Source organism: Limulus polyphemus, unplaced genomic scaffold (assembly GCF_000517525.1).
Source record: "Limulus polyphemus unplaced genomic scaffold, Limulus_polyphemus-2.1.2 Scaffold707, whole genome shotgun sequence".
In the NCBI taxonomy this organism is placed as follows: Eukaryota; Metazoa; Arthropoda; class Merostomata; order Xiphosura; family Limulidae; genus Limulus; species Limulus polyphemus.
The window spans coordinates 71,961-80,176 of NW_013666317.1; the positions used below are offsets into that span (position 1 = coordinate 71,961).

At 34.6% G+C, this 8,216-nt stretch overlaps 1 protein-coding gene across 2 annotated transcripts in view; it reads left to right on the top strand.

The window, feature by feature from the left end:
* Window positions 1-8,216, top strand: part of LOC106460097 (FYVE, RhoGEF and PH domain-containing protein 4-like) — a 132,139-nt gene that overhangs the window by 70,410 nt on the left and 53,513 nt on the right. The gene's annotated exons all lie outside the window — the stretch shown is intronic.

The window sequence follows — 8,216 nt, forward strand, 5'->3', positions numbered from 1 at the left end:
AAATTCAAAAACAAACGATAAACACGAGATAATATATTCACTTTAGTTTGTTCAACTGAACTGGTCCAATCAAACTGAAAGGTCACTTTTAATTTGTTCGATTAACCTTATATAGTCTAGTTGATGTATTCACGCCAGTTTGTTCGACTGACCTTATCCACTCTACTGAAGTATTTACTCCAGTGGTTTGAGTGATCTTGTCCACTCTACTGAAGTATTTACTCCAGTGGTTTGAGTGGTCTTCTCCACTCTACTGAAGCATTTACTCCAGTGGTTTGAGTGACCTTGTTCACTCTACTGAAGCATTTACTCCAGTGGTTTGAGTGACCTTGTCCACTCTACTGAATCATTTACTCCAGTGGTTTGAGTGACCTTGTCCACTCTACCGAAGTATTTACTCCAGTAATTTGAGTGATCTTGTCCACTCTACTGAAGCATTTACTCCAGTGGTTTGAGTGATCTTGTCCACTCTACTGAAGTATTTACTCCAGTGGTTTGAGTGACCTTGTCCACTCTACTGAAGCATTTACTCCAGTGGTTTGAGTGACCTTGTCCACTCTACTGAAGCATATACTGCGGTGGTTAGAGTGACCTTGTCCACTCTACTGAGGCATTTATTTCAATGGTTTCAGTGATCTTGTCCACACTACTGAAGTATTTACTCCAGTGGTTTGAGTAACCTTGTCCACTCTACCGAAGCATTTACTTCAGTGGTTTGAGTGACTTTGTCCACTACCGAAGTATTTACTCCAATAATTTGAGTGATCTTGTTCACTCTAATGAAGTATCTTCAGTGGTATGTTACAAGGGTAACAGACAATTCTAGCTGAAGTAATGACTCAAATTGTAGTCACCAACAACACTGAAATAGTCTTTCTCAGGACTTTCCTGAAGATGGCAGCAGATTAGCAACCGAAATATGGATAAAAATTAGTTAGTATCTAGTTAAGAACAAAATTAGTTAATAATTAGACTCAGGTGATCGTATAGGCTACTAACCATGTTGTTTGACTGATTTTTCCAGTATATTTGCACTGAAATATTGACTGTTTTTTTTAACTCTATTGTAGTATACTTGAGTTGTTTATTAAAATAATTTTATTTGTCAATTTTCACTTAACGTTTTTCTATTTATACTGTTCTTGACTAACATTATCAAATATACATGAATTATTAACTCCACTGGGTATAGATATCAATGTAATCTAATTAAGTTATATATTTTCTAAATAATTCATCTTTGGATGACCTTTGTTTGATTTTAAGTACCACTGTTATTTACTGAAATGTTAAAATTATCCCTCTTGGAAACCGGACATGGCCTAATAGTCAACGTTTCCTGACTGTGAATCCGAGGGTTTGTGTTTTGCAAACTATTGACGCAAAAACACTTTCCGCACTTTGAGGTCGTAGGCAACGCTATAAAATTGACGGTGAAAATCCCGTTATTTGATCAGACAACAGTAGCCAATAGTTGATGTTGGACGCTGTTGACTTACAGCTTTCCATCTAGTCTTTCAGTTCAAAATTAGGGACAACTATGTACGTATAGCCTTTGTGAAACTTCATGCGAAATTTCCTTGTAAACAAATAACCTTTTTAGAGTAAAGAGCGCGGGTTGGCCTTCCTCTGGTAGAGCTTTGAATTTCGGAGCTGGCATGCCGGATTCAAATCCGCGCAATATCACAAAATACTCCAAACATTTTAAACTGTGGATGTATTACAAGAGTAATAGTCAACTACTATTCGTAGATGGTAGGTATTGGAGTGCTGCTGACTAACTACTTATCCTCCAGTCAGCAGTTCAAAATTAGGGATGACGGCAAATAGTCTTAGTAGGTTTGATTTGGAGTAAGAAAATCATTTGTACCCGTTCATACAAGCCGCTTTAATGTCTTTTTAATTATAGAAACTTTGAATTGCTCTTTTAAGTTGAATATGTTCAAACTTAACTTTGTATAGAATAATACCACGTAAGTACAAAATAAAATTGTTTGATTTCTTGCAAAATAGCTACTTTATAAGTTACGTAATAAAAGCCTACGACCATCGTACGAATCGGCGCCTACAAAATTACTAAAACCGAACAATTTGGTTTTATTCGATGTTTATTTTTTTACATATACTAACCATTTTGATGACTGTTAAATATTTCAATTCCAATTATGTATAACGTAACTGGTGTAAACATTTGATTTTTGTACTCGGTTTCTGTATGCTGTAAAAGTATTATAGTGATCCCAATATGTAATTATTCATTTAAACTGTGATACTGAGGGTTGCGGGTTGGAATTCCCGTCCCACCAAACATGCTCGCCTTTTCAGCCATGGGGGCGTTATAATATGACAGTCAATCTCACTATTCATTGATAAAAGAGTATCCCAAGAGTTAGGGTTGGGGGGTGATGACTAGTCTTTCACTGCTAAATTAGGGACGGCTAGCGCAGACAGCCCTTGTGTAACTCGCGCGAAATTCAAAACAAACCAAAACAAAAGCGTGATATTAAACTATTAAACTTTCGGCGGTCGCATTGCCATTATTTTTCAAATTAATATACAGATAAGGATATTAAATGACGCAATGAATGAAAAAGTTTTAAACACGGTTCTTTTTAATTGTGTATTTGACAAGTTATTCCTTGAAAAAACATTACAGAAAGTAACTTTGATTATTAAAAAGCTTACAGGGGTGAGATTCAAAAAGTTATTGGAAATTCCTTGGTTACTCCTTGTTCTTACTCATAATTTTTTTTTAATTCCGAGAAACGCGATTTGCACAGTACACATTCAGAGTGGTTAACATGTTTCTGTAGGTTCACAATGCGTAATGATAATACACAGTTGCTACGTTCATGCTGTATGATTAGTAGTAAACTAATTATTTTGTAAATAAGAGAACAGTTGTTACCGGTAACAGTTTGTTAGAGTACTAGAATTGTGATTAGTATAACACTAAAGATGTAATAGTGATATAATTAGTGTTAAGTGCAAATAAAAATGTGTTTGCAAGAGTTAAAATGGGAAAACATTATAGGAAGAGTAAAGATTGCGTAATTAAACTTGATGTTTTGCTACATATTGGGATTAAAAAAATAAATATCAGTTCCTAATTTCCAGAGAACTAATGTTGAGGTCAAAAGATTTGTTATTAGTGTTTGTTTGTTTGGAATTAAGCACAAAGCTACATAATGGGCTATCTGTGCTCTGCCCACCACGGGTATCAAAACCCAGTTTCTAGCATTGTAAGTCCGCAGACATACCGCTGTGCCACTGGGGGCTATTATTAGTGAATGGAATGAAAATGTGATGTTTACAGATCATATTTTAAAAATGAAATTGCTTTTAACTCAAATAAGCATGTTCTTGAAATAAAGAAGAAAATAATAGGGAATATCAAACAAAGGAGAAAACCAGAGATAAATCGACAGTTGGGGAGAAGATTTACATAACTGTAGAAAGGCTAATGATTTGGTTTAAAAAGAAAATGGGAAATCAAAAACGACTTATGAGAAACAGCTATCTGATAATGTTTAAACTAAAAGCAAGGAGTTTTAAGTACCTATTGTAGAACCTCTACATTAAGGGCACCCTTCCGACTGCATCCAAATGCCTTCTATGGCAAGGTACCCTTAATATTAAAAATGAGCCACTCAAAGCTGGATTCCATATTGACTGTACTACGTTTCTAAACTTTAAGGCCCCCATTTTTCTGGTGTATGCAGGACATGGTTGTTCGTGAGATGCACGTTGCCACGACATGGAGTGACAAAGAGAGGTCTCAGGGGTGGATTAGTTGTGCCCTTTTTTCTTTATTGTTGGTTACAAAGTTTCAAAGTATTTCTCTTCAGAGTTTGAATTGCTAAGCATTTCACATTTATTTTTTGTGTTTATTTTACTGTCAGCCATTGAAATAAAAATAGGCTCAAAATAAAGCAACAAATCGCCACTTATATCATTAGACTGTTTATGTGACACTGTAATACAGTACTCTCGAGAACAACAAAGCACGCGCACAGAAATGAGCTGACTTGACCCCTGCTCGAAAAACACTATGTGGAATTTATAAGCTATGTAGCCTACAGTGTTTACAAGAAGAACTCCCCAGAGTAATAAGCTCACACTTTGAATTTGTGAAAACATTTCTTACAGTATATAGTTCGGAGCCGATCCAATAAACATCCCAAGTATTTGAATATTGGTCATCCTTCTGATGGTCTGTTTGGAATTTAGCTGTATTCAAAGACAACTGCCCGCATTATCAAGTGCTCCATATAAGGAACAAGAATGAAGATACTGCCCTAAATCCGGAATATTGAGGTGCCAGTTATTTGCAAGATTTAGTTTGGTGACAAATAGCAGAAAAAAGAAAGAGATTTAATGATGTGGTGCTCATTGTTTCATGGTGCACGTTAATTGAGGTTCTAATGTATATTAAAGATAAACATAATGTTAAAATGGGGATTGGGCCTTTAAAGGATGCTGATGGCAAGGTTTTTGCTAAAAACGATGAAGTGGCTGAGTTTAAATGCTCTTTGTTGTTTTTACCTTATTCCTGACTCTGAGTATTGGTGGAAAATTGACGTGAATCATGTATATTAATTGCATGGTGTTAAGTAGAAATATTGAGAGATTAAATATGTAAAAACCAGCAGGATCATACAAGGGCTTCAGTAACATATAGGTAAACATATAGCCTCAGGAAACCTAGTTAAGTAGCCATAACTTTAGTTTTCAAGTCATCTGGTACAACTATTTGTAAAAACCTGTTATTCTTAACCTTTTTACATAAGATATTTGAATCTAATATGTATTCTGTATCCTCTCCTTGTGATACTTTGTTTTGTAAGGCATTTAATACTGGATCTTTCTTTTTGCTTGCTAATTACGTGATCTAAATCACAAATTAGTTCGAATTCGACTTTATTTTCAGTTTGTACTTCTCTTACTTTATTAATTGTCTGCTTTTCTTCAGTTTCTGTATTTCCTACTTTAATTCTACTCAGGGCATCAACATTAGAATGTTTTCTACTTGGTCTATGTATTATTTCAAAATCATAATCCTGTAGTAATTATGATCATCTAGGTAACCTAGAGCAGGAGTCTTTAATGTTATTAACCGTCTTAATGGTGCATGATCTGTGACAATAGTGAGTTTTTTTTTATCATACAATGACAATGGAAGGTTTTAATTCCATGCACCACAGCTAAGCATTCTTATTCTGTGACTGAATAATTTATTTCAGCTTTTCCTAACTGTCTACTTTGATAAGCTATAGAGTGTTCTTTTCCATTTTCATCTAACTGTGATAATACTGCACCTATAGCAAAACCTGAAGCATCATTGCTTAAGATAACCTCTTTACTAAACTCCGGGTAACTTAGAATTGGTACTTTTAATAAAGCTTCTCTTTGTTTCTCCAATGCTTCTTGTCTTTTATCTGTCCACTGAAATTTTATTTCCTTCTTACTTAACTCTGTTAAAGGTTTTGCTAATAATGCAAAATGTGGTATAAACCTTCTATAAAATCCTACAAATCCTAAAAATGCAAGAACATATTTTACTGTTTTAGGCACTGGATAATTTTTACAAACCTCTAACTTTTTTTAGGGTCAGGTCTTACACCATCTGCTGTCACCAAATGACCTAAGTACTCCACCTTGTTTTTTGAAACTGACATTTAATTGGTTTAAGCTTTAAATTAGCTTTTTGTAATCTATCAAATACATGCCTTAATCTCTCTAAGTGTTCTCCAAACCTTGCTGCGAACACTATGACATCATCTAAATAACAGAAACACTCTGAATCTTGCAAGCCTGATTATACAACATCCATTAATCTCTGGAACTTTGAAGGGGCATTGCATAAGCCAAAAGGCTGTATTTATAGTTTTTCTATGTACTGTATTCCTTGGCTTTCCTTTAAAACATTTTTTATTCTTACTTCTCTGACTTTTTCATGTATCACTACACTATAGGAGATCAGTGCTTTTGTATTTTGACTGTTGATTCTTAGCCTTACTAATGCTAGCATTAGGTATCTGACTATTAACCTTAGCCAGTGGGAAGATATCATGTGTCTCAACTGTTGCACATAAGTCTGAAGGTTCAAGTCCTTCAAAACTTAAGATTTCCATTTCTATGCATAGCTTACCCGAAGTTAGATATGTTTCAGTGTCATAAGCCCTTAAGAAATCTTTCCCCATGATACCATTTGTTTCTAAGTCTATCTGCTTACATATGCACATGGAATGTTATAACTCTAATCTCCCTACTTTCATATGTACACTATATCTACCTAGCATTTTAACAGGATGTCCTGTTATAGAAGTTAAAATACTTCTAGAAACTTCTTTCAAAGCATTATCTAACAATGTCAGATTTTTATCTACTAGTTCTGTACTTAGTAGTGAAGAGTGAGCACCTGTATCAGCCAACAACCAATACCTTCTATTTCTATTTCAACTGTTGGTGATACATCATTAACACTATAGACATTCAATATTTTATCCCAAACTGACTGTCACTACCTCTACTTTTGCTCTGTAATCCCGGCGGGGTTACGTTTTTCAACTCTACAGTGACTGTAGGACTAGTGTTATTTCCAAGGAAGTTTCCTCTGTAAGCTCCAGCCTTTGGGGCTTTTCTGTTTTCTGCCTTTTGTTGACGTTGGCAGTCATGAGCTATGTGACCCTTAATGCCACAATTAAAACATGCTATTTGCTCATTTCTTTTCTGTTTCTGAAAGAAGTTCTGTACTCTGTGACCAACTTTGCCACAGTTAAAACACTGAAAACCATCAGGCTTACTTTGTTTATTTTGCCAATCTTCTTTGCTAGGTCTATTTACTACATTTGCAGCAGAATGTTTAGGCCTATATATATCTGTTTTTCTCGTAGATCTACTCTAGTGGCTACTTCAGTCAGATCACGCAAACTTATGTTGCAACTTATGTCCAAAAACTCGAACAAATTCGCCTCATTGCTGAGTTAAATTGTACATCTCTGTTAAAATTGCATTCATTGTTTCTTGCTTCCTATACTCCTCTACTAACCTACATACTAAATGCTGAAAAATCTGTAATTTCATGCAGTTTGCTATAAGCCCTAATATAGCATTTTGCTTCTCCTGCTGTTCTTAATCTTAATATGTCTGCCTTCTGGGCATCAGTACAGCCTGATATTCTGGCAGCTTCATTTAAGGCATCAATAAAGCTCTTGACATCCTCATCAAGTCTACCATAATATAACAGTATGACGCTCATTAAATGCATAGTGCCTTGTGGACTTAATTGTGCAGGCTGCTTTGCTGCCCCTTCATAGCTAGCATGAGCCTTTCTATTTACTCTAAGACATGCACCACTCTTTTTTGTAGTCGTTTCTACATCAGCAGTAGCCATATTCAATTACTTACTACTTATTTTTAACTTACACTACTTATATTATATCGGCTGACTTTCTTACTTTTACTCATTTCTTTACTCGAACTAACCTGTTGTTAGCTGCTCCAAAAATCCTCGAGACTGCGCTAGTTGTAACGGGAAGCGCCCTTAGGGCTAATTATTGGAGTTTCAATTATACTGCTGATTATATCAAATTTATAATTATATCAAATGCAGTGGAAAGTGGAGCTCACAAGTTGCTAACTCAAGGTAATTTACAGTTAGAATAAAGAAATGGATTCCAAGACTAACATTGAATAAAATACAGCAGCATTTATTAGATCTTTCCACATAGTATACACTGTTAGCATCAATAGTTAAACATTAACTAAACCGTAATTTTCTCACAACTTTACTTTTCACTTTTCAGTTAACACTATTAATTAACTCTTTCAACCTGGGCTCGGTCCCTTGGACTGACCTTGTAACTATTTTGTGCTTGTTATAGTTTTCATGCTATAACTTTTAGATTATAGGCGTATGTTAACAAAATTTGGCAATTTATCAATAAACATTACAATGCTTTCACGTGCAAAATATATAATTTTTTTATTAAGTCTTAAGGTTTTTCAAGCAATGTTTCTGTCATCCCTTTTTTTCACATCTTCCCTATCAATCATGCAAAGTAATTTTCATCTTAACATTAGAAATATTTTTATGCATCAGAAAATTTTGAAATTTTCACTATGCAAAATCTTCATTATGTCCAATTAGTTATCAAACGTTTCTTAAGTAAAACTTTATATTTTAATCTGTTTATTTTACAATTAATTAATCT